This window comes from Pongo abelii, chromosome 3, assembly GCF_028885655.2.
Source record: "Pongo abelii isolate AG06213 chromosome 3, NHGRI_mPonAbe1-v2.0_pri, whole genome shotgun sequence".
NCBI classification, from domain to species: Eukaryota; Metazoa; Chordata; class Mammalia; order Primates; family Hominidae; genus Pongo; species Pongo abelii.
In genome coordinates, this window is record NC_071988.2 from 153,772,394 (window position 1) to 153,796,384 (window position 23,991).

A 23,991-nucleotide genomic window follows, 5' to 3' on the forward strand; every position below is an offset into this window, starting at 1 on the left:
AATGTTAGAGCAAAATGAATTGTGATATATTTATTCAATAAAATATCACACAATAAAAAATGAATGGATTTATTTTCCACAGAAAAACAGGAATAAATCTCTCATATGTTTAGTAGAAGTTCATACACAAAAACAAACAACTCTATAATTTTGTTGAATTAAAGTTAAAAAAAGAATTGAGACATTTAATATAGTTTCATCAGCATGCATTACAGATCATTAGATAATAGTTTTATTTTATCAGGAATATAGAAAAAACTGCTTTTAATTGTTGTTTAAAGATTTTTTTTCTAACACAACACACACTGAAAGATGTGAGAATTGAAAACCATTTGAATTATGAAAAAGTTGAATTGTTATTAGAGTTTCACGTAGTAACTGGAGTAACTCTTAAACATTAGAACACGCTTTCTTTTTTCCTTCTATTGCTTCAGATTGTAGACTGTAAATCTTATCATATTCCATAAAATAAAGAACAGTGTACTTGCTGCGTTGCAATTTCTTATTCTTGGTTTTAATTTAGCATTGCCAATGTATTAAAATATAGAAAGAAAAAATAAAAGGTCTTATATGAGAATATTTGCAGTAATTTGACCAGGAATATCTACAAGCTCTTAGTTGCTACTTTGGTATTACTCTATGGATATTTTTCACTTCCGTACATATTACTCATAGTCACCTTGCTCTAACTTATCTTCCACAGCTGCTAATACAATCTAAGTACATTTATCTTCTTAACATGATCAGCCTTGTAGAGCTGGGTCACAACTAACATGACATCAATGCTGATAAACTGACTGTATTTCACTATCTCACTGATGTTAGTTTTGTCTTGCCTTATGATGTAAGGTCTAGTTCATACATTACTGATAAGACTATTCAGGAAACTAGATAGATATCTGTGGCAGGTTCAACTATTGGAGTTATAAAAAGGAGGGATAATACTATTACTATGAAGACCTGGATGCTGGTGACACATCGATGAAAAATTATTTGTCCAGGTATTTTTATAAAGTTGGAGATTTATTTTATTTCAAAGATGGTACTTCCCCATATTGTGCTAATATATGTTTTATCTCTTTACTTATATATCTCAAAGTCCCATGGCACACAAATAGCAGGTATTTGTTTTAGGTGTGATATTACTGTTTTGAAGGTCAGCTCATTTATAAAAAAGTTTCTTTTAACCTGTACATTTACAAGACATATCTGAGCTGAATATTTTATCATGTGCATTTTAACAAGAATTCCACTACTGGCTATTTCCTACTGAGTTGGAGAAGAATAGACTTTTGTTATGATAAAATGCTCTTGATTTTGTTTAGAAAAAGATGGAACAATTCTATGGCAATACAATTTATGTTAACGATACAGATGAGCCTATAACTGCTCTCCCATTAACACTGTTGTTTTTACTCTGTTCACCATTTTCTAAAAAGTCCACCTTTAAGGTTGAAATATTTCATACTTGTCTCCAAACAAAATGTGTCTGTTTCTATAACATATCACTCATGTCAATTGTGCTATTATTCTGTACAAGGAAATGGAAAGAAAGAAAGTCATTTTTATTTTTCCCTCAAGTCTTTTTCTACATAAGCAAAGTCTATATAGCAAAATATTATTTTTTCTGCAAGTTTGTTCATAAGGACAAATGTTACTCTACTTATAAAAAATAGCATATTTTAGTGAAAGTGATGGCTAATTTAGTCCAAGATGAAATGTTCAATTGGAGAAAGTAGTTTCTTCTCAACATAAAATTATTTTAAGTCATTTGTATAAAACAAATTTACCATAAAACTGTAAAATAATTTTACTTTACCTATGATATTTATGTACATATGTAATATTTAGAATCGATTTAGAAAACATATTTCAATTGATTTAGAAAAACAAGAATGTTTATGTATATGAATATACCTGTGTATGTATATATAGGTGTGTGTGCGTGTGTGTGTGTGTATTTGGCAGTGAAGATAGAAAGAAGAAGGATTATTTCATGCGTGACCATGTGAAGAGACCACCAAACAGGCTTTGTGTGAGCAAGAAAGCTGTTTATTTCACCTGGGTGCAAGTGGGCTGAGTCTGAAAAGAGAGTCAGTGAAGGGAGATAGGGGTGGGGCCGTTTTATAGGATTTGGGTAGGTGAAGGAAAATCATAGTCAAAAGGGGGTTGTTCTCTGGTGGGCAGAGTGGGGGTCACAAGGTACTCAGTGGGGGAGCTTTTGAGCCAGGATGAGCCAGGAGAAGGAATTTCACAACACAAGACATTGCCATCAGTTAAGGCAGGAACAGGCCATTTTCACTTCTTTTGTGGTGGAATGTCATCAGTTAAGGCAGGAACCGGCCATCTGGATGTGTACGTGCAGGTCACAGGGGATATGATGGCTTAGCTTGGGCTCAGAGGCCTGACATTCCTGTCTTCTTATACTAATAAGAAAAATAAAACAAAATAGTGGTAAAGTGGTGAGAGGGTGAAATTTTTTGGGGGTGTTATGGAGAGATAATGGGTGATGTTTCTCAGGGCTTCTTTGAGCGGAATTAGGGGCAATGTGGGAACCTAGAGTGGGAGAGATTAAGCTGAAGGAAGATTTTGTGTAAGGGGTGATATTGTGGGGTTGTTAGAAGAAACATTTGTCATTTAGAATTATTGGTGATGGCCTGGATATGGTTTTGTATGAATTGAAAAACTAAATAGAATAAGAGGAGAAAAACAGGTATTAAAGGACTAAGAATGGGGAGGACCTAGGACATCTAATTAGAGAGTGCCTAAGGTGGTTCAGCATAGCCTTGCCAGTAAAGATTATTTATTTACTTTAAGAGTTAAGAGTGGTGGTTTGGGGATAGCACCAAGAGATATCAGCTGTGATGGCTTGGAGAAACAGTGTAAACTGGCAGTGTAAACAAGAGCAGGGCATGTATCAGTAGTTGAGAATGGTGAATAGGAGTATGACTAGACAGAAGACAGTAGGGATGACAAGTTTTTTGGGGCCCAATCCAAGTTGGTCTGGTGTCTGGAATGAGACTGGGACCTAATAAAAAGGATCATCTATACGGGAGCTCAAGTGGGCTGTACCCTGTAGCATTCTGAGGACAGGTCTGACTTATGAGAAGGGAAAGTGGTAAAAGTATTGTTCAGTCCTTTTTAAGTTGGTGGCTGAGCTTGGTGAGGTGTGTTTTTAAAAGACCTTTAGTCTGTTCTACTTTTCCTGAAGATGGAGGACCATAAGGGATATAAAGCTTTCACTGACTACTAAGAGCCTGAAAAGCTGCTTGGCTGATTTGACTAATAAAGGCTGGTCTGTTATCAGACTGTATAGAGGTGGGAAGGCTAAACTGAGGAATTATGTCTGACAGAAGGGAAGAAATGACTGTGGTGGCCTTCTCAGACCCTGTAGGAAAGGCCTGTACCTATCCAGTGAAAGTGTCTATGTAGACTAAGAGGTATTTTAGTTATCTGACTTGGGGCATGTTGAGTAAAGCTAATTTGCCAGTCCTGGTTGGGGGCAAATCCTCGAGTTTGATGTGTAGGGAAGGGAGGGGGACTGAATAATCCTTGAGGAGTACTAGAATAGCAGATGGAACACTGAGAATTTATTTCCTTGAGGATAGATTTCCATGATAGAAAGAAAATGAGAGGTTCTAAGAGGCAGGCTGGTGGCTTGTACTATAGCATAACCTGCCTTTACTGGAGTATGGTGATTAGGTCTGGTGGAACTGCCATCAATAAATCAAGCGTGAATAGGGTGAGGAACAGGAAAGAAGGAAATATGGGGAAATGGGGTGAATGTCAGGTGGATCAGAGAGATACAGTCATGGGGGTCAGGTGTGGTATCAGGAATAATGTGGGAGGCCGGATTGAAGTCTGGCCCAGGAACAATGGTAATTGTGGGACTTAACAAAGAGTGAGTACAGCGGAAGGAGCCAGGAAGCAGAAAGTATATGCATCAGGTATGAGGAAGAAAATAGATTTTGGAAGTTATGAGAAATGTAGAGAGTAAGTTGAGCATAGCTTGTGATTTTGAGGGCCTCTAAAAGTATTAGGGTGGCAGCAGCCACTGCATGGAGACATGACGGCTGGGCTAAAACAGTAAGGTCAAGTTGTTTGGGCAGAAAGGCTACAGGGTGCCATCCTGGCTCTTGTGTAAGAATTCTGACTGCACTAACCATGCCTAGGAAGGAAATGAGTTGTTTTGTAAGGGACTGAGGTTTGGGAGATTAATCGGACACGATCAGCAGAGAGAGCACGTGTGTTTTTATGAGAATTATGCTGAGATAGGTAACAGATAAGGAAGAAATTTGGGCTTGACTGAAGTAGTGGGGGCTGCCTGTGAAGCTTTGCGGCAGTACAGCCCAGGTAATTTGCTGAGCCTGATGGGTGTCAGGGTCAGTCCAAGTGAAAGTGAAGAGAGGCTGGGATGACGGGTGCAAAGGAATAGTAAAGAAAGCATGTTTGAGATCCAGAACAGAATAATGGATTGTGGAGGGAGGTATTGAGGATAGGAGAGTATATGGGTTTGGCACCATGGGGTGGATAGGCAAAACAATTTGGTTGATAAGGCATAGATCCTGAAGTAACTCATAAGGCTTGCCTGGTTTTAGGACAGGTAAAATGGGGGAATTGTAAGGAGAGTTTATAGGCTTTAAAAGGCCATGCTGTAGCAGGTGAGTGATGGCAGGCTTTAATCCCTTCAAAGTATGCTGTGGGATGGGATATTGGCATTGAGAAGGGTAAGGGTGATTAGGTTTTAATGAGATGGTAAGGGGTGCATGATCGGTCACCTAGGAGGGAGTAGAGGTATCTTATACTTGTGGGTGAAGATGGGGGGATACAAGAGGAGGATGCAAAGGAGGCTTTGGATTGGGAAGAAGGGCAGCAATGAGATGTAGCTGTAATCCAGGAATAGTCAGGGAAGCAGATAATTTAGTTAAAGTGTCTCAGCCTAATAAGAGAATTCGGCAGGTGGGGATAACTAAAAGGACTGCTTAAAAGAGTATTGTCTAAGTTGGCATCAGAGTTGGTGAGTTTTAAGAGGTTTAGAAGCCTGGCTGTCAATACCCACAACAGTTATGGAGGCAAGGGAAACAGGCCTTTGAAAAGCAGGTAATGTGGAGTGGGTAGCCTCCGTATTGATTAAGAAGGGGACGGACTTACCTTCCACTGTGAGAGTTACCTAAAGCTCGGCATCCCTGATGGTCTAGGGGGCTTCCCAGGCGATCAGGCAGCATCAGTCTTCAGCCACTAAGCCAAGAAGATCTGGAAAGGAGTCAGAGAGCCTTGGGCCAGAGTTCCAGGGGCTCTGGGAGTGGCTGCCAGGTGAGTTGGACAGTCCAATTTCCAGTGGTGTCCTGCACAGATGGGACATGGCTTAAGAGGGATCCTGGGCTGCAGGCATTCCTTTGCCTGGTGGCCAGATTTCTAGCACTTGTAGCAAGCTCCTGGGGGAGGAGGTTCTGGAGGAATACCTGGCCACTGTGGTTCAGGCATTTGGAAGTTCTTGTGTGCTGGAGATGTGGCTGGGGTTTGTCTCACAGTGGAGGCAAGGAATTGCAATTTTTTCCATTATTGTACACCTTGAAGGTGAGGTTAATTATATCCTGTTGTGGGGTTTGAGGGCCGGAATTTAATTTTGGGAGTTTTATTTAATGTTGGGAGCAGATTGGGTAATAAAATGTATTTTGAGAATAAGATGGCCTTTTGACCTTTTAGGGTCTAGGGCTGTAGAGGGTCTCAGGGTTGCTACCAAATGAGTCATGAACTGGGCTGGGTTTTTCATATTTGATGAAAAAGAGCCTAAATGCTATCTGAATTGGGGTAAAGAAAAAGGAGCATTAACCTTGACTATGCCTTTAGCTCCAGCTACCTTTTTAAGAGTAAATTGCTGGGCAGGTGGGGGAGGGCTAGTAATGGAATGAAACTGTAAGCTGGACCAGGTGTGAGGAGGAGAGGTGATAAAAGGATTATAGGATGGAGGAGCAGAGGCTGAGGAAGAATTGGGACCTAGCTCAGCCTGGTGAGGAGCAGCCTGGGGAGGAGGGGAGAGGTCAGATAGGTCTGTAGAAAAGGAAGATTAGAAAGACTCAGTGATGCTTGGGGTTCGGGACTGAGGGGACAGGTGGGAGGGAAAGAAGAAAGATTTGGGATGAGTTGCATAGGGAACAGAGACTAGGGAGAGACTGATGTGTAAAGGAATGCCTGGAGGTCAGGCACCTCAGACCGTTTGCCTATTTTATGACAAGAATTATTTAGATCTTGCAGGATGGAAAAATTGAAAGTGCCATTTTCTGGCTATTTGGAACTACTGTCGAATTTGTATTGGGGTCAAGTGGCATTGCAGAAGAAAATAAGATGCTTAGATTTTAGGTCAGGTGAGAGTTGAAGAGGTTTTAAGTTCTTAAGAACACAGGCTAAGGGAGAAGAAGGAGGAATGGAGGGTGGAAGTTTGCCCATAATGAAGGAGGAAAGCCCAGAGAAAAGAAAGAGTAGAGACACGGAGGGAAGGGGTTCGGGGGTTCTTACCCTCCAGAAAAATGGGAAAGGGGTTGAGGCACAGAGATATGAGGTCAGGGCATGGAAATAAGGTATTGGGGTGCAGAGATATAAGGTTGGGACATGGAAATAAGGGATTGGGGCACAGAGATATGACGTTGGGGTGCAGAAATAAGGGATCAGGGTGCAGAGATATAAGGGGTTGGGGTGCAGAGATATAAGGGGTTGGGGTACTTGCCCTTCCCCTAGAAAAGCAGGATTTGCCACTAAGGGTGAAGGAGAAGGGGTTGGGGGTTTCTTGCCCCCCAGAAAGGCAAAGAAGGGGTAGAGACATGGAGAGAAGGGGTTGGGGTACTTGCCCCTTCCCCAGAAAAGCAGGACTTGCCGCTAAGGGTGAAGGACCAAGGCAGGCATCCCTGCATGGTCTGACACCTCTGAAACCTGGATGAATAATCAAAGAGGCTTCCCTGCAATGATTAAACACCAAGGGAAGGCTGCCTTCCCTAGTCTGTGACCAGTGCCTGAGTTCTGGGTCCACGGATAAAATGTGTCTCCTTTGTCTCACCAGAGAATGAAAGGAATTGAAATTAAAAGAAGGGAGAGATTGAAGTGTGGCACCAAGATTGAAAGGAGAAAGAGGTTGAGGGATAGTGAGGGAGTTGGAGAACAGAGTAAAAAGAGGCCACTTATTGGATTTGAAATTGGTGAGATGTTTCTTGGACTGGTCGGTCTGAGGACCTGAGGTCCCCCGATCTGAGTCACAGTGGGTTTCGGCACCAAATTTCATGCACGTCCATGTGAAGAGACCACCAAACAGGCTTTGTGTGAGCAAGAAAGCTGTTTATTTCACCTGGGTGCAGGTGGGCTGAGTCCGAAAAGAGAGTCAGCGAAGGGAGATAGGGGTGGGGCCGTTTTATAGGATTTGGGTAGGTGAAGGAAAATTATAGTCAAAGGGGGGTTGTTCTCTGGCGGGCAGAGTGGGGGTCACAAGGTGCTCAGTGGGGGAGCTTTTGAGCCAGGCTGAGCCAGGAGAAGGAATTTCACAACACAAGACAATGTCATCAGTTAAGGCAGGAACGGCCATTTTCACTTCTTTTGTGGTGGAATGTCATCAGTTAAGGCAGGAACTGGCCACCTGGATGTGTATGTGCAGGTCACAGGGGATATGATGGCTTAGCTTGGGCTCAGAAGCCTGACAACCATGACTCTTGGAACACTACAAAGGGAGCAGAAAATTCTAAAAGCAGAGCGTGTGGTTCCTTTTTATGTGTTCTTGAAGGTATAACAGGGCTGTGAGAAGTCTCCTGTGAATGTTCTTCATGTTGTATCAAAGACAACAAAAAGAAGGAGGAGAAGAGTGGCAGGAAATGGAAGAATAAGTCACAGAGGAGCCAAACTGGGGAGATTTTAAGGTCTCCACGAGGCAAAATATTTTTTTGATACTCTAGGATGTCAAAGAACGACCATGTTATTAGTTGCACGTAGATCCTGTACAAATCTCCACCATTCCTATACAACTTGGTTTTCTTACAAGAAGGAGTAAAGTGTTACATGTTCTTGTACAAGAAGTAAGCAATCTTTTATGTATTCCAAAACTATAGTTCTTATTCCCTCCAAGGTCCTTGATACTGGAAGATATTGCTTAAAGTTTGAAAGACATTTCAATGGACCTACTTCAATTTTGATCAAGACAGCTGCGATAAGTTTTCCAATATTGGTGGATGATTTTGACCACAATTGATCAGAAACCACTTTTGACAGGTTTGTAATTCTTCATTATTTAACAATTTAGTATTTCCATGGCGATAAGAATTGCAATATATGAATTAAAAGAATCAGAGTTTGAACAAAAATTATATCTAATAATTCAATTTTATCTTCTAATGCTAAATACATCCCCCCTTCTTAGAAAAGAAGATATGGGCATTATATAATTCTGAAAGTCTCTTCCTATCAAATGGATGGGGGCTGAGGGAATCAGGAGAAAAACGTGTTCATTGTATAAAACCTAATTGAAAACTATAAATTAAGACTTATTTGCTGATATAAAAGTACGTGTTTCACCTACCATCTGTATTGTTTTTTTCAATTCAAGGAATGGTCCTTGTAATAATGTGGGATTCATTGCTAATAATGTATCTCAGTGTCAGTAAGAGCTTGTTTGTTCTCAATTTAAAATAATTTGAATTTATCCTAAAGTATTAGTGTTGCTGAAGTAGATAGCTAGTCAGACATGAGCAGGGAAGGAGAGAACCCCCGAATCCCCTGCCACAGTAGAAATGTCAGGCAGCTATCAAGTGGTGGTCAGGCAGTTGTTATACATCTCTCTAACATAATAATTTGTCACAGCTTGTGCCAGAAAAAGGCCATCTCCCAATAGATAGAAAAAAAACCTGAAAGTAGTTAGTGATCAGCAGCTTCCCAATAAGATCTTAAGAGCTGGGTAAGTGGGCTCAAGCATGCGTAAGAGGAAAAATAGTGAAGTTTAACCAGTAAATGGCCTTCTAGAAATATTTGAGTGTTAAGAACGCCTCAAGTGAGAGTGTGTACAACACCAGTAAACAAACTGTGTATGCAGCACCTCTCAAGTGCTGGCAGGCCACTGCACATGTGGACAGCCCACTCCAAAGGAAGAATCAGGGAAGAAGGGATGCAAGACCCCAGAAGTATAACAATGTATAAAAGCGTAAGTCAAAGGTCAAACTATGCACTTATCTTTCAAGTCACCAGCTTTGTCCTCTTCCAAATTTACTTCCTTTTGCTCTCGCTCTAAAGCTTTTTATTAAACTTATACTCCTGTTCTAAAACTTGCCTCAGTTTCTCACTCTGCCTTGTGCCTTTTGGTCAAATTCTTGTCCTTGGTTTTTACATTCATTGAGAAGCAGAGAATTGGGTTATTTTTTGAGTTTAAGAAGTCATTTAGGTGTTGTAAATTGGCTGAACAATTGTTTTAGTTGTAAACTCAAGAGTTACTTGCTTTTCTTCTCTTTTTAACGTTCCTTTTCTTTTCTTCCTTGGTTAGAATGCATGAATTTGGTCAGCAAAATTAACTAGATCATGAGATTGAGAGGTAGCTCAACTGGGGGATTGTCTCTTTATTATACTTGCCAATTTGTCACTAAATCCATTTATAATGCTTGAGTTAGGCAGAGTATTATTTTGGTGATTAGCATATCTTTCTCCTAATGGGCCTGAATATTGTTAATTTTTTTTCCCAAATCTTCCATAGTATAACATTAGAAGCTCATTAGTGTTTTTTGTTGGCATTGTTGTATTTTGTTCTTATCAACCACCTTTTGGAAAACTAAGGTAATCTTGTTTAGTAAAGTTTAGTCAGTAGTATTTCATTCATAATCTGCTTCAGAAAATGTATGAAAGTCTTCTAAAAATTGTTCCAGTTTTCCTTTGCTATCCAATATTTGGCTTTACTTTCTAAAACAACCCTGTGGACCAGTTGTTATAAATCAGATAACCTGAAATTATAAGCTCAGATGTTTAATTTGAGTATTCTGTTAAATCCAATAGGGTTCTTAAGAAGATCAGTCAAGGAATTCTTTAATTATAGTTTTAAGTTTGACCTCTGACCATAGTTGACAAATTGAGACAGATTCTTCTCTACTGGATACAGATACAGAGTGTTCCCAAAATGGAAGCAGAACAGCAGAAAAAGGTTAAGGAAAAGGAGGAGGATGTAAGTCTAGGCTAGAAAGTTCTGACAATGTGTACTAATGAAAATGAAGGGCTGAAGCAGGAGGAGAAATTTCAGAGTCTTTTTCCAATTCAGAAATTATTTTAGACTTTTTTTGTTTTACTCCTATAAATAAATAAGTTTATTGGAACCTCTTTTAGAGACTTCTAAGTACCAATCAAATTCATTTTTCTAGTTATTTTGTTTTACTTTAGTGCTAGCTTTGTCTAAGCATGTAGGTAAATTAGATTAGGTATTTCAAATGTGCCCTATTTTGGTCATTGTAATTTGGTGTCATCATATGTGTGACACATTTTCTAAATATTTTCATGAAGAGGCACCAGAAGTATTAAACAATGAATGAAACTGGTGTTTCTAGTGATGGATCTCTCCTTAAAAATGAAGACTTGGTTTTAGATACATGACTGCCCATAATTTAGATTTTTCTCTAAAAAACTTAATGGAAAGTATTTTGAGTCAAGTGTACTACCTGTGGGAACATTTCCTTGAGGTGTCAGTCTGGAGTTAATTGTTCCCTTTCTTGTTTCTCAGTGATCCCAAGAGACTTGGGTGCTTAAGGCACTAGGTGGCCATTTTTTAATGTGTACACACTGGATTAAGCAAGAGTCCTTGCATGTTCTTCTGAAGGGATTCCCTATGAGACAATTTTACATCATGAGAAATACACTCTGACACACCTGAAAGACCCCAGTCACCTATGGTGCCTTCTGGTCAGAATAATAATAAAAAATATAAAAAAACTTTGGTTCTTATTTTATCCCCATATGAAGGCTTTTATCATTTTGGTCACTCAAGAGGAAAGTTTTGATTTGACAACCAAACAAAGCTTCAGAATCTGGCCAGTTTTAAAGATTACAAATTTTGCTTAAACTACAAAGATTCACTTTTTACTTTCAAAGAAAAGCTATTTTCTTCCTAGCCAAAATTTTGAATGAGAGAAGAGGCTATAGAAACCCTAATGAATAATTAAAAACAAAACTTTAACCTCAGAGGAAAGTGAAAGTCACAAGTTTCTGGTCAGCAAAATCTCTAGAAAATAACTAATGAAGCTTCTACCTAGCAGTAGAGCTTCAATTCCAACTTTGTTGAGTTAGGAAGTCTATATCTTGAATAAAGTCTGAACCTCAACCAAGCTGGGAGGTTCAGTCCTCAAAAAGGGCCTTACCACATATTGCCCACGGATTCCAGTGAGGTTGGGTGAGTGAAAGTCATTTTGCTGGTATCGGAGCTCTGGTTGTTGGCCAAGATTTGAGTATCACTGGAGGTCCATTTTGGGTTCCTTCATGCTCACCAAAATGTCACCTTAAATTAGATTAAGAAAATGTGATTAAGTTTAGAGTTTATCTCAGTGCAAATATTTAAGATATTCATCCAGGAAACACCGACTTCAAGTAAATGCGGTCAGCATCCCAAAATGGTAAAGCTAAGGTTTTGTGCATACAGGCAGAAACAGGAATGTTTAATAGGGTTGCAATAAGGAGAGTGAATATGTTAAGGCAATTTGATTGGTTACAGCTTGCTACATTCCAAGTAAGATTGCTTTAATATTTGTGAGGAGGGGTAATGGCTTTTAGGGGTCTTTTCTCTGGTAGCCTTTAGTCTTCCCTAATAATTTACACAACAAAAATGAGATAGAGGTTTCATCTGCAATTGGAGAAACAAGTTACAGAGGCATCGTCTGTGACTTAGGCCAAGAAGTCACATTCCTCTCAGGGCTCAAATAATTCAAAATTCCAATAACATTAAGTTCCAATTATTTAATTTCACAAGGCTATGTAAAGATAGTGGAATTGCTTGGTCATCAGAAATTGTTTTATTCTATTTTAGTAGATCTTCCCAGTTTTTCTAAGTGGTACCGATTTACCCACATTAGTACAAGCAATGTATGAGAGTTCCAATTGCTACAGAACTTTGCCAACTCAGGTTACTATCAATCTTTCTTATGTTAGCCATTCTGATGAGTGTATAATGCCTATATTACTTAGTACTTTTCTTGACTAATAATAAGGTATTATAATTATTTGTGTTTTTATCGAATATCTGAATATATTTTATGAAGCTATCTTGAAGTTTAATTCTTCATTTTTCATTTGTATTATCTCTCTTTTTCTTATTAATTAGTGTAGTTTCTTACAGATTTATATATTCTGGGAGAATATTTGCAAGACCTTAATGAGTTGTATTTATTGCAAACAACCCACCTGTTCTTTGATTTTACATTTGTGTTGGTATTCTTTATGAACAAAGTTCTAAATTTTCATGTAAAACAATATGTTTTACTAATTAACTCTATATTTATATCCATAATTTTTATTAATTAACTTTTAACAGGTTGTATACTACTTTTCTGTGTATAGTGTTTGGTAGGGGTTACAGATAATTTTCTTCTATTTCAGTATACACTTCACACCTTCATTTATTTAAAGATCATCCTTTTTTAATGTAAACCTTGCTGTAAATCAAGATCATATTTATTACACAAGTGTAGTTTTGGTCTATTTATTCTGTTGTACTGCTTCATTTGTCTTTCTTTATGCCAGTATTATATTGTCCTATTTTCTATGTTTGTCCTAATCACAATCAATGTTCATAACTGATCTGTTAATTATGTTTACCAATTTTTTATCTGTTTTCAAGAATGTCCCAGTGATTCTTAGTCATTTATTTTTGTTACCATAAATATTATATGATCAGCATTTTATTTCAAATTCAGAATTCTGGTAATGTTGTATTTGGGAATACATTGAATTTTTAGATCAATTTGGGGAGCATTCACATCTTTACCTCTCTCTATCCACGATGTTATTATATACTTCAATTTATTTAAATCTTCTTGAAGGTCTCCTAATGCTTTATCATTTTCTTGGTATAGGTCTTGCACATATTTGGTTGGGTTTTATATCAGTTAGCTTTGGTTTAAATAAAACATCCCAAAATTTATCAGAATAAAAAAGTATACAATTTTTTAGGCCATAATTCTATACATTGACAAATGGGCTGAATCTCATTGGGGTGGTTCTACTGGTGTGGGTCTTGCTTAGCTCATTCTGGTTGGATTCCCTCTGGGTTTGTGATAAGCAGCCAGGAAAGCTTGGAACTGACTTCTCTAAGACACTTGGGTAAGATGGCTTTTCTAGCTACATGTGGTTTATAATCATTAGGAGGCGAGTATAGACCTTTTCATATGGTAAAGGTGGACAAAGACCCAAAAGAGTCTGTAAAGCCTTGAAAAACTTTTGATATTTACACTCTGAACTTGGGCAATGTCACTTAATTTGGACAAATGTAGTCATTGGGCCTAGTCAGAATCATACTGTGAAGAAAAATACCCTTTCAAGGCAAAATCTGATAATTTATTATTGTATCCTGCAATCATGAAAAATTTACTTATTGATAACCTTATATAGATTTCCTTTTTTTTGGATTTTGTCTACATACATACACGTCATCTCTAAGAAATGACAAATTTATTTTTTCTTACCCATCCTTATTGCTTTTACTTTTTTTCTTACAACAATCTATACTACAATGTTTACAAGTTAATAATGCTAATCCCTTTCCTGTTTCTCTTTTCATAAGGTTTTCAGTATTACACATTTAATTATAATGATGTATTAGTCTGTTCTTACTCTGCTAATAAAGACATACCCAAGATGGGGTAATTTGTAAAGAAAAGAGGTTTAATTGACTCACACTTGCACAGTGCTGGGGAGGCCACAGAAAACTTACAATCATGGCAGAAGGGAAAACAAACACGTTATTCTTCTCATGGTGGCAGGAAGGAGAAGTGCTGAGCAAAAGGGGAAAAGCCCCATATAAAACTATCAGATCTTGTGAGGACTCACTCACTATCACAAGAACAGCATGAGGGTAACTGCCCCCATGATTAAATTATTTCCCATCAGGTGCCTCCCACCCCCAACACATGGGAATTACAGAAACTACAATTTAAAATGAGATTTGGGTGGGGACACAGCCAGACCATATCAGATGCATTATTATTAACTAAAGACAATACTTTATTGAAATGTTTTAATTTTATACCCAATATGTTCTTGGGAGGAACACTACAGAATTCAAGTAATATTTCATCCTATCATATGAAGTGAACATATTTTCAACATAAGTTAATAGTGTTAATGTTAAGCATGGTCACCAGGGTGACACAGTGTTTGCCAGACTTCCATACCAGAAATTTAATTCCCCTGCCCCCATCTTTCATACTGTATGATTTGAAAGTATTCACTATCTGCAGACCATATATAAGGAAGAAGAGAATTATGCTCCATCTTCTTGAGGGTAAATTATCTATATACATTATTGGAATTACTTTACATCAGTGATTTGCTTATTTTCTTTCACTTATTATTTTATTCAATTATATATTTGTATCAGTATTTATGCATGAATTTTTACTTTGAGTTATAATACAATACTACTTTATATTTTTACTCTAATTTTTTCAGCTTTAGCCTTTGGGAGCTATTTCGGAAGGCTCCTGTGTATTTGTGACATACCCCATGATTGGGAATTTTGGAAGTCGTCTTTTGATGCACTATAGGATGCTCGAGATTTGTCCCACCTATTTTCTGTTTCCATCCTAGACACAGTGATTTATCCAAAGAGCACTGATTCCTTTTATTTGAAAATGGCATTAGAAGCCAAGATCTGAATGTTATCTGTGCTTATTGACCCTGGAGTATTTTGAATCTAGAGTCTCTCAGATGGCAGAACAAGTATATATACATATGTATACTAACATATGCACACAAAATATCTGTACATAATTCTATACATATCCTTTTGTATCTGTATCAAGCTAAACATAAATTTATATTGATAGTTCCAATATTAATAAATTAGCACATTGATCATTCTTGTCTTGTCCTTACTTGTTTAGCCTCAGACTCCCACAGTGAAAAACATGGATGGTATTCATCATTTACTTATTCTATTCTAGTATACAAGGTTAGTGGCTTCAGAATTATTAAACGATACTCTGTAAGAAACAAATTTATAATGTAGGATACAGTGATTATATGACGTTCTTTTTACCTTTAGTTTTATAGTCTAAACATTTTCAAAATTACTTAAGCCTGCACTTTCTCCATCACCCATTTTAGTGAATTTATTTCATACTTTTGTAACAGATTTTTTTATCATTATTTATAGTCCATCTGGAATTACTGAATACCCTAAATATTTTTTAAATATTTGTATACATTAAGAATCACTCCTTGTGATGAAACGTTTTGTGAGTTTTGACAGATGTACAACATAATTTATCCACCGTTATGGTGTCTTACAGAATAGTTTCACTGCTCTTACATATCCTGTGTTCTTCTTCTATTCAATCTTCTTTTCTGAAACCTTTGGCAACCACTGATCTGTTTACTATCTCTATAGTTTTTATTTTTTCTAGAATGTCATATAATTGGACTCATACAGTATGTAGACTTTTCAGGCTGGCTTTTTTAACTTAACAATTTGCCTTAAGATTCTTCCACATTCTTGCAGAGCTTTATAGCTCTTTCTTTTCAATCACTAAATAGTATTCCATTGAATGAAAATCCCACAATTTGTTTATTCATCTATTGAAAGACATAAGTGTTTCTTTCAGTTAGGGGCTATTAAGAAAAAGAGACTATAAACATTTATATGCAGGTTTTTGTGTGGACATATGTTCTCAGATTGATTGAATAAATACTTATAAGCTCAATTTCTAGATCACATGGTAAGGATATAATTAGCTTTGTAATAAACTGCTGAACTATTTTCCAGACTGACTGTACTATTTTCCATTTCTATAAACGATGGATGAGAATTCCTGTGCTCAACATCTTCAGCATTTGATATTGTTAGCTTTATTATATTTTAGTTACTCTAAAAAGCATGTGGTGACATTTCATTTATTTTGTTTGTTTTTGTTTTTGTTTTGTTTTATTCTTATTTTTTGAGACAGAGTCTCAATCTGTCACCCAGGCTGGAGTTCAGTGGCATGGTCTCTGCTCACTGCAACCTCCACTTCCCAGGTTCAAGCAATTCTCATGCCTAAGCCTACCAAGTAGCTTGGATTACAGGCATGTTCCACCATGGCCAGCTAATTTTTTTTTTTGTATTTTTAGTAGACATGGGGTTTCAACACATTGGCCAGGCTGGTCTTGAATGCCTGACTTCAAGTGATCCACCTGCCTCGGCCTCCCAAAATGCTGGGATTACAGATGTGAGCCACCACACCTGGCCATTGTTGTTTTAATTTGCATTTTTTCTAGCAAAAAATGATTTCGTTTATCTTTTTAGATGACTATTGCCATCTGTTCAGTTTTTTTTAATATTTAAGTAATTGGGTCATTGGTTTTAATTATTGCTGAGGGTTAAGAGTTCTTTGTATATTTTGGTTATAAGTAAGTCCTTTATCTAATATGTGTTCTCAACAGACAGTTTAGTAAACGTGAATTATTGTCTACCAAGGAAATTCATAAGAGATTCACTGCTAGCATGTTTGTTAGGGCTGGTCATGTAGGTACCTTCTGCTAGCTTATATCAAATTTCTAGACTCCCAGAAAGAAAGCAAGTGTTAGGCATAAACCACATTGTTTCTACAAACAGTTTAGTCAAAATAAGCCATTTTTATTAGATAACAATGTAAAGACCCCCAAATCCAAATCCAAGTTCCCAAGTACAAAATTAAGTTTATATGCATATCTTTCTAAAAATAGCAATATCAGCCTTGCTATATTGTTTGTTCTGACACTTTAGAATTTTAAATTTCAACTATATTAAGTTTAAAATTCTCAATTCTATTTTTCAATATTTTTTTAATTTTCAAAATAATTTCAAGTACTATTTTAGATTCAGGTGGTACAAGTGCAGGTTTGTTACATAGATATATTGCATGATGTTGTGGATTGAAGTACACATGATCCTGTTACCCAGGTAGCAAGCATAGTACCCAATAGTTAGTCAACTATTACTCTCCCTTCTCCCTTTAGCAATCCCCAGTGTCTATTGTTGCCATCTTTATGTCCATGAGTACCCAACGTTAAGCTCCCACTTATTAGCAAGAACATGTGGTATTTGGTTTTATGTTTCTAAATTATCAGAATAATGGCATCTAGCCACATCCATGTTTCTTCAAAGTACAAGATTTTGTTCCTTTTTTATGGCTGTGTAATATTCCATGGTGTATATGTGCCATATTATTTTTCTAACCCACTATTGACAGGCAACCAGATTGATTCCATGTCTTTGCTATTGTAAATTGTGCTACAATAAGCATATGCATGCATATGTCTTTTTAGTAGAACAATTGATATTCTTTTGTATATACATCCATTAATGAGATTTCTGGGCCAAATGGTAGTTCCAAGTTCTTTCAGAAATATTCGCACTGTTTTCCAGTGGCTGAACTAATTTACATTTCCACCAACAGCATTTAAGCATTCCCTTTTCTTAGCAGCCTCCTCAGCATTTGTTGTTTTGTACTTTTTAAAATAGCCATTCTGACTGGTATGAGATGATATCTCATTGTGGTTTTGATTTGCATTTCTCTGATGATTAGTGATGTGCATTTTTTTATATGTTCATTGGCTGCTTGTACGTGTTCTTTTGAGAAGTGTCTGTTCATATTTTTTTTGCCACTTTTTAATATGATTATTTATTTTTTGCTTGTTGAATTGTGTAAGTTTTTTATAGATTCTGGATATTGGATCTTTGTTTGATGCAGAGTTTATGAATATTTTCTCCCGTCTTGTGGTTTTTCTATTTACTCTGTTGATACTTTCTTTGGCTGTGGGGAAGTTCTTTAGCTTAATTTGGTCCCACTTGTCAATTTTTGTTTTTGTGGCAATTGCATTTGAGGACTTAACCATAAATCATTTCACAAGACTGATGTCCAGAATAGTGCTTCCTAGGTTTTCTTCTAGAATTCTTACAGTTTCAGCTCTTAAAAATTTAATGCACATCCAACTTGAGTTAATTTTGGTACATGATGAAAGAGAAGGGTACAGCTTTATTCTTCTGCATATGGCTAGCCAGGATCTCAGCATCATTTACTGAGTAGTGATTCCCTTCCCTATTGCTTATTTTTGTTAGCTTTGTCAAAGATCAGATGGCTGTAGATGTGTAGCTTTATTTTGAGGTTTTCTATTTGGTTCCATTGGTCATTGTGTCTATTTTTGTTGGTACCAGTACCATGATGTTTTGATGAATATAGTCTTACAGTATAATTAGAAGTTGAATAATGTGATGCCCCAGCTTTGTTCTTTTTTCTTAAGATTGCTTTTTCTGTTACTGTTTTTGTACCTTAGTCTGAATTTTTTATTTTGTCATTAATATCTTAAAAATAATAATTGTCGATGTTATAAGGCTCATCATAAGTTTAAGTTCTATGTCTGCATTTCTTGATATTTACTTTATGTATTTTAAATTTTTCTCTTTTGTCAATTTTTGTCTTTTTTTCACTCCACCATTTGTTATTGAGTGACATATTTCACATTTTAAAATTGGGAGGTAATTTAATTCTCTAGAGGAGGGAATATTCTCTCAAAGAAAATTTACTTTGATTCTGTCAACTAACCTAGGAACACTTTAAATCTAGGTGTTATTCTTTGTTATGTCTGGTTTATTTTCAATTCACCTTTAATAGTTTAACTGAAAGCTTAGAGTGTTTCCTTAGGAATATCTCCCTCAGATGTTGAGTCTCTTCCCACAGTAATCTACCTATCCATGAGCAATTCCTGCTCAGTTTCTCTGCCTCTCATTTGCTGTCGAATAGAAAATGTCCTTTAGAAGAAAAACATTGCCAAATATTGGCTTGACTCTCTTTTCCTTAAAATCCAGTTTTGCAAGTGTTTCCTAGTTTGATAGTTCTAATATCTTTAAATAGTAGATATTTTTTAAATTTTAATTAAGCATTGTTTATTGTATTAGTTCTTACAAATACACTGCTATGAAAAAAATGCAAAGACTAAAAGAATGAATATCATTTGAGGTTAAAATATGAAACAAAATGGACATGCCTATTTACATGAATAAAATTAAAATGTTTATATCAACTTTTACAATGTAAAAAGGATAACAAATGAAGTATTCCAGAAAAGGAGATGTACTCAATTTAGCAATATTGTGAAAATGCAAATAGTGTTGATAATGCATTACACTTTATAACCAGAACACTTATTTGAACTCTACATCAATGAAGTAAAATCTTTATTCCTTCTATTCACTTTATTTACACATCTAAAATCAGCATATTTTGTTCTATGTATTTATTCAAATAAGATTAAGGCTTATCCTCTTTCAACACTTTTTGAGTCAAAAACTGATTTTGCATGTCTACTGCTTCCCTGTGTAAGCGGCACGATTTTCAAGTGTAGAAATAAATCCTTTTTTTCCCTCTTGAATAAGCAATAATTTGCCAGGGCTATCATAATCCTGAAGAACTGTAAGATAGTACATTAACCAATAGAAATGTACTGTCTTTTAATTCTTTTATATATATATATATATATATAAAATACTTTAAGTTCTAGGGTACATGTGCACAACGTGCAGGTTTGTTACATATGTATACATGTGCCATGTTGGTGTGCTGTGCCCATTAACTCATCATTTACATTAGGTATATCTCCTAATGCTATCCCTCCCCGCTCCCCCTACCCCACAACAGGCCCCAGTGTGTCATGTTCCCCTTCCTGTGTCCAAGTGTTCTCATTGTTCAATTCCCACCTATGAGTGAGAACATGTGGTGTTTGGTTTTTTGTCTTTGCGATAGTTTGCTGAGAATGATGGTTTCCAGCTTCATCTATGTCCCTACATCATTTTTTATGGCTGCATAGTATTCCATGGTGTATATGTGCCACATTTTCTTAATCCAGTCTATCATTGTTGGACATTTGGGTTGGTTCCAAGTCTTTGCTATTGTGAATAGTGCCACAGTAAACATACGTGTGCATGTGTCTTTATAGCAGTATGATTTATATTCCTTTGGGTATATACCCAGTAATGGGATGGTGGGTCAAATTGTATTTCTAGTTCTAGATCCTTGAGGAATCATCACACTGACCCACAATGGTTGCACTAGTTTACAGTCCCACCAACAGTGTTAAAGTGTTCCTATTCCCCACATCCTCTCCAGCACATGTTGTTTCCTGACTTTTTAATGATTGCCATTCTAACTGGTGTGAGATGATATCTCATTGTGGTTTTGATTTGCATTTCTCTGATGGCCAGTGATGATGAGCATTTTTTCATGTGTTTTTTGGCTGCATAAATGTCTTCTTTTGAGAAGTGTCTGTTCATATCCTTTGCTCACTTGTTGATGGGGTTGTTTGTTTCTTTCTTCTAAATGTGTTGGTGTTCATTGTAGATTCTGGATATTAGCCCTTTGTCAGATGAGTAGATTGCAAAAATTTTCGCATATTCTGTAGGTTGCCTGTTCATTCTGGTGGTAGTTTCTTTTGCTGTGCAGATGCTCTTTAGTTTAATGAGATCCCATTTGTCAATTTTTGCTTTTGTTGCCATTGCTTTTGGTGTTTTAGACATGAAGTCCTTGCCCATGCCTATGTCCTGAATGGTATTGTCTAGGTTTTCTTCTAGGGTTTTTATGGTTTTAGGTCTAACATTTAAGTCTTTAATCCATCATGAATTAATTTTTGTATAAGGTGTAAGGAAGGGATCCAGTTTCAGCTTTCTACATATGGCTAGCCAGTTTTCCCAGCACCATTTATTAAATAGGGAATCCTTTCCCCATTGCTTGTTTTTCTCAGGTTTGTCAAAGATCAGATAGTTGTAGATATGTGGTGTTATTTCTGAGGGCTCTGTTCTGCTCCATTGGTCTATAACTCTGTTTTGGTACCAGTACCATGCTGTTTTGGTTACTGTAGCCTTGCAGTATAGTTTGAAGTCAGGTAGCGTGATGCCTCCAGCTTTGTTCTTTTGGCTTAGGAATAACTTGGCAATGTGGGCTCTTTTTTGGTTCCATATGAACTTTAAAGTAGCATTTTCTAATTCTGTGAAGAAAGTCATTGGTAGCTTGATGGGGATGGCATTGAATCTATAAATTACCTCGGATGGTATGGCCATTTTCGTGATATTGATTCTTCATATCCATGAGCATGGAATGTTCTTCCATTTTATATTTTTATATTTTTTTAGCTTTGCAACCTGTTCTTAGTGCCATGATATGAAATCAAATCTGCTTTTCTCTGAAGCTTAGGTATTATTGGCAGATTTTTAACCATTAGAATTATACTTACTGTTATCATTGGCATCTCAAATTCTTTGATTGCTATTATTTATAATAATATTTGATTGTTTTCCTAATTAAGTAAATTTCCAGCTTCCTTTTTATTCTTTAACAGTCAATTTGTTTCTTATGTTTCTCATGTCTACTTTAGTATAAGTCTCTGACGCCTCTTATATCTTCATTTGTATATGCCATTTTGGACTAACTTTCCACTCAGTCTTGCCATGTTCCTTTGTATTGAATCAAAGTTTCGATTTACTGTTAGTAATTTGTTTCTTATTCTCTTTTTTAGTGTTAGCATTATCCAGTTGTGTTTCTGAAATACTGATGTGAAGTTACATTTATTTCATCTAGGATTTATATATGTATATTGGCCTCCCAGGAAAGGAGTTTGCCTACTTCAGACCTCCATGGAATTTAGCTAAGTTTCAGTTCTTAAGACAAACAGTACCGACATTTTAAGACTTGTCTTCTACACCCTCAGTCACTAATCATTGACATGAAGCTGATAGGAGCCAGAGTTTCAGTATATTTTATTACTATTTTAAGTTAGTCTCTAGTTACACGGAGTGAAAGGCAATTGATTCCTTAATCATACAGCTTTAAACTTCCAAGTTTAGGGGAAATGATCCTCTTCTGCATTCTCACACTAAGATCTACCAGTTTGCTGTGATCCTATGACAGATAAAACAATGAGGAAATGTTTATTTGAATTTTTCCCAATAATAATGCCAAGCTGATATAATAAATAAGCCACATGGTCATTTTCTAGTATTTACACTATCATAGAACTTCTTATATTTTATTCATAGGGTACAATGTCTTGGCTATATTGTGAAGGGCCTGAATATATGAATATCTCATGTACAGTAATACAACATATGCCTTCTTGAAGATTACCTTAGAGTTTAATTTATCTTTACTTTTTATTACTTGTAAATATTTATTAGTAAATAGATGATTTAGAAAATATAAGTAGTTCAAGGTGAGTACTGTTTTACATTTTCTGATCCTGCTTCAGGACATGGATGGATGCCACAATAACATAATCGTGACTGTCAGGAATTATTCCAGACATTAATAATAAGTGACACAGAAAGTCACAGACAGTACTGGTCATCAGTTTAGTCCAAATTTGATCAAAAGCTGAAGTAAGGAGGAGGAGAGGAGACAAAAACAGTTTCTAAAATAACCTCTTTTATACACATATGCCTGTTTCTGTGATAAAATAGAAAGCTTTCATTCACTAAAAAGTACAGTATATTTTGATTAAAATTTGCCTGATGTTAAATATTTCAGAAGAAGAATTATATGTAAATATTTCAGCACCATCTAAACTTTTCAATTTCTAATGTGATAACATATTTAGGAACTTGGTTCTTAAACACTTTAATTAGCTAACAAAGGAAGCAGAAAAGGAAACTAATATGCTATGAACTTGGAACTATAACAGATAGTTTTCATACTATTTTGCATTTGTACATTTAAAGAAAAACAGTAACATCAGGTCTTAAAATGTAAAAATTGTGTGAGAATTATATAAATAGAAAAATGAGAGATTTCAATTATATCTTGGAAAAGTAATATGTATTTTTAAAATTTGAAGAATAATGCAACATACATCCAGTAAATGTAATCGTGTATTTTTATAAGGGAAAGGCAGAGGGAGATGTCAAACACGCAGGATAAGATGAAATAAAGAAGTAACCAAATAGATTTGAAGACATTGGCCTTGAGGGTTGAAGTGAGAAATGCTGGCAGCCAACAGAATCTGAGAGATTTAAGGAACAGACTCTATACTAGGGCTACCAGAGGAAGTGTGACCTTGTGGACACCTTTACTTCAGGCCAGTCATACTGAGTTTAGATTTCTGACCACCAAAACTATGATAAATATATTTCTGATATTTTAGCTGTAAAATTGGTAGTAATTTGTTACAGCAGCTATAGGAAACTAATACAAATAAACTGTCTTTCAAAGCTACCATAACATAAGTACATATGGGTTAATTTTGGTTATTTTCTTAAACTTTATTAGTAATGTCATTTCTAAATAATGTTGGAATTAGGGGTTTCTCAAGGTTTAGGCAAATTTATACCAGGTTATATATAAAATCTTTTATAATAGCTACCTGTACAATAAACATGGATGCCGTTCTAATGAGATACATATATATATATGAATAATTGTTTGAATACTAAAATATATTAATGTGTAATATATTCTAATTCATATATCATATATTTATAAATAAATCTTTTTAATATCTCATATTTATGTATAAATTAATTTCATATAAATGTATAAAATTAGTTTAGTATATTAATACTCACATATATTCATATATAGTACTCATGTATCATAAATATATAATATTTATATACAAATATTAACATTTTAATATATTATTCATACATAATTATATATTATATATTTATATATGCATTAACATTTAATGTATATATAAATTATTGTAATATTGGATACTGATATTCTGATATTTATATGTAATATGGAATATATTAATAATATAGGATAATATATATTA